A 4,274-nucleotide genomic window follows, 5' to 3' on the forward strand; every position below is an offset into this window, starting at 1 on the left:
GGTAATGACTGGATATTTTTTTTGTGGGTGGGGAGAGGGAACTGGACCCAGAGATAGTGTGATGCAGGTGGAATGTGCCTCTGGATGAGGCAGAGGTCTACCATCCATCCAAATTTAAAGAATCTTATCTAAATTCGTCTCCCAGAAATTTGAGACGGTGAGAGGGGAAACAGAACAAGAAACAGTAAAGCAACAGGACCTCCAAGGAATAATCTTTTCATTAACGTTGCAGGTGAACTTTGCTAAACAGGCCTTCCTTGTGTGAGCAAAGGTAGCAGAAGATTTTGATCATGGGAAAATGCTTTGCTAGATGGGTAGCCAATGTGATGTTCTCCAAATATTTTGGATTACAACCCCATCAGAACTAGCCAGCCTGGCCAGCAGTCAAAAGATTATGGGAGTTGTAGTCCAAGAACATACACTATATTTTATGGTTGTAGTTTAAACTCCACGTTCAACCTAAGCACAGAAAAGCTGTGCCTCTATAATCCTCTTGTGTTTAAGGGCTATGGTGTGGAAGTAAACAATATGGTTGGGAATTTGTTGTTTTATTATTTATTGCAATCTTAGCCTAACTCCCCCCCCCCCCGGAGCGCAAAGTAATGCTCATGGTTCTCCCCTCCTCATTTAATCCCCACAACAACCCCGTGAGGTAGATTAAACAGAGGCAGTGAGCTTCATGGTCAAGTAGGGATTTGAGCGCTGGTCTCCCAGGTTACGCATAGTCCCATGCTCTAACCACTACACCACACTCCCCAAATACATTTTTCAGTGTGAGGTGAGAGACAGAATGTCCCTGCTCCAGCCATTGCGGGTGTACACACAAGCCTGGAAGCTGAATCTTAGTATCATAACCGGCAATGAGATACTGTCCTCCACTGTGAAGTTATTAAGTTGCAGGTTGGGACATATAGCAGACTACTCTGTCCTTCAGTAGAAGGATACAGCCAGTGGACTTTGGAGGACCAGCTAAGAGTGGGATGCCTGAAGCGCTTGCCTCATGCTGCCTAATGGTAGAGCTGGCCTTGGAGACTTGGTTGTGGGAGAAAAAGCCCAATCAGCCTTCATGGAAGTCCTACTCAAGCTTTTTAAGGAACCATTTGTTTGCCACAAGGTGTCAGCAGTGTCCCAAAAAGAGGATAAGCATACAATTATGGGAAGAGCCATGGGAGGACAGTGGGGTGCTGGGGATTGGAATAAATAAGGCAAGGAGGTGGGGAGACTGGGTTTACTGGCAAAGCCAAAGTGGGTCAAGTCCAGTAGATAAAACCCCTGGATTTTCTGTAATGCTGCATATACGTAATTGCCTTGCTGAATTCTGGATGAACTGATCCAGAATAAGTGCTACCTGTTTGTTCTGGACTATTGCAGATTAGAACCCTCACTTTTGCTAATAGGGGTGTTTTGGGGATAGGTGCAGAGAGACCTTTGGCAAGGTAGCTAAAATGTGTTATGGTGGTAACTAATCTGTGTTTAGATGAACCTGCACTGCAGTGGGGTTTGCATACTGTGGGTGGGGGTTGAAACCAAGGATGAATAAAAGACAGATTAGGAATTTACAGGTAGGTTTCTAGGCAATTTGCAAAAGGCTCTGATTCCAAATTCTCTAACTTTTTATTTGCATGATGCTCCTGTGGCCACCCAGCTTGGATCAGGCTGTGCCCCACCAGTGGAAGACCAGTGTTGTAAGATTTTGTTGTTGTTTATAGTTGTTTAGTCGTGTCCAACTCTTCATGACCCCATGGACCAGAGCACGCCAGGCACTTCTGTCGTCCACTGTCTCCCGCAGTTTGGTCAAACTCATGCTGGTAGCTTTGAGAACAATGTCCAACCATCTCTGTCATCCCCTTCTCCTTGTGCCCTCCATCTTTCCCAACATCAGGGTCTTTTCCAGGGAGTCTTCTCATGAGATAGTACTATTATCCTCCATATTGCAAATGGTGTGGGGAGGACTGAGGCCACGTACATTTAAAGCACACACAAAAAGGAAAATACTGGGAACCATAGTTTTTTTTAAAAAAAGTACTGGGATCTGTAGCTCTGGGGGTAAACTACAGTCCCCAATATTCTTTGAATGAAAGCCATGTGCTTTAAATGTATGGAGTGTAGGCAGCCAAGGGTAGTTTGCCCTAACACCATGTACAGTGGTACCTCTAGTTATGTACTTAATTCGTTCCTGAGGTCCGTTCTTAACCTGAAACTGTTCTTAACCTGAAGCACCACTTTAGCTAATGGGGCCTCCTGCTGCCACCACACCGCCGAAGCACAATTTCTGTTCTCATCCTGAAGCAAAGTTCTTAACCCGAGGTACTATTTATGGGTTAGCGGAGTCTGTAACCTGAAGCGTACGTAACCTGAAGTGTATGTAACCCGAGGTACCACTGTATTCATTCATTCATTCATTGCAGTTATATACAGTGGTACCTCGGGTTACATACGCTTCAGGTTACAGACTCTGCTAACCCAGAAATAGTGCTTCAGGTTAAGAACTTTGCTTCAGGATAAGAACAGAAATCAGGCTCTGGCGGCGCGGCGGCAGCGGGAGACCCCATTAGCTAAAGTGGTGCTTCAGGTTAAGAACAGTTTCAGGTTAAGAACGGACCTCCGGAACGAATTAAGTACTTAACCCGAGGTACCACTGTACTGCCTTGTTGTTCTTGTTGTTGTTGTTGTTGTTGTTGTGTACTGTACTGAGTTCATGGCAGAGGTGATATTCAAATGGGATGCTAGCACTCCTTTTGCCGCTATGCTGCATGAGCCCTAAAAAAGGGTGTTCTTTGTTTTTGTGTTTACATGGGAGAGGCCATCTAATTTGATTTTCCCTTTCTATAATAGGAGGGGAGAGGTTAGGTGTGAAAGAACCTTCTGTTCTGCAGAGATGGGCAGTGGAAATACGACAGGAAGAAGAGGAGGAGACCGCTCGGCTGTAATGGGATCAGCCTGTAACAGTGGGGAGTGGCGGGCCAGCCAGACCTTCAGCAGGCACTTTTTAAGAAGCCCAAAGCTGGAGAAGAAACAGAAAATGCCAGTGAAAATAACCACGGGGTTTTTTTGGGGGGAGCATGAAAGAGAAAGGATATAAATATGGGCAGGGGGTTGGGTAGCGGGGAAGACTACCAAAAGGTATTAGAAAAGTTCATAAAACAATGGGTAGTGGTAAAGTTAATAAAATAATAACGTAAGAGCTTCGAGACCAGCCAGTGGAATTAGCGGCAGCAGATTCAGAACAAGAGACTCAAGAAAGGTCTTTAAATTATGCATATGTAACTGATGGAATTCACTGCCGCAGGATATGAGGCGGACGTGCCACTGGCTTAGATAGAAGGAAAAGATTCACTACAGAGGGGGGATTTGAACGTGGTCCTCCCTATCACACCGATCTCCCAGTCTGCCTCTGCAGAGAAGCTCTTTTGGTAGCGGGTGCGGATGCAAAGGGGAAGGGGCTACTGCCTTATGCTTTCCTGACCTTGGGTGCGTTTATAGGCAAGGTAGATCTTTGGACTATGCATGCACCCTGCATTTAAAGCACACACGCCCCAGAAGGAATCCTGGGAACTGTGGTTTGAAGGTGATGGGAACTGTAGCGCGGCGAGGGGTCCTCCAGCCTTTCGCACGCCTGGATCTGGTAGACGAAGTTTCCTCTCAGTACTTCTGTCTCCACGGTCTGCTGGGTGTCGGGGGCTTTCGCCGCCGGCTAAATCATTCCGGTGTTAAAGGCAGAGGATCGGGACACGTTTAAAAAAAAAAAAATGGTGGGGGGAGGAAAGCAGGGAAATGCTATCTCTGCGTCTCGCGTGCCCAGTTGGCTTACGGAACTCACCGCCACGTGATTAAAGCAAAATGCAGGGAGGGCTGGATCTCTCGACCGCGCGGGATAAATGAAACCTCCATGGCTAGGCGCAGCGTGCGTGCAAAACGCCTGTTGCTTTGAGCGCCGGGCGCGCAACAAGCCTGCAGGCCCTGCTGCTGCACCAGCGTCTTACACGCATCTGGCTGGCCGCTTTGAGTAATGAGTAGCCGGGTCGAGAACCGTGAATCGTTTCTGTCTGAGTCAGCGGGGGGGACCCTCCTTGCGGGTGCGGTGGTGTGTGTATCATTGTGTACTTTTTGGCTCCCGGCAACAGCAATAACACAAAGTCCACTCTCCCCCTTCCCCGGTCTTCTCCCCTCAACCTCCACCGCCTTCTCCTCCTCGCCGCCCCCGCCTCCTCTACTACCTCCCTGTCTCCGCCCACGGCCCACCCTCTCCCAGCCTCCTGCCTGCCTGCCTGCCT

The sequence above is a fragment of the Podarcis erhardii genome (assembly GCF_964252035.2).
Source record: "Podarcis erhardii genome assembly, chromosome: 13".
Lineage (NCBI taxonomy): Eukaryota > Metazoa > Chordata > Lepidosauria > Squamata > Lacertidae > Podarcis > Podarcis erhardii.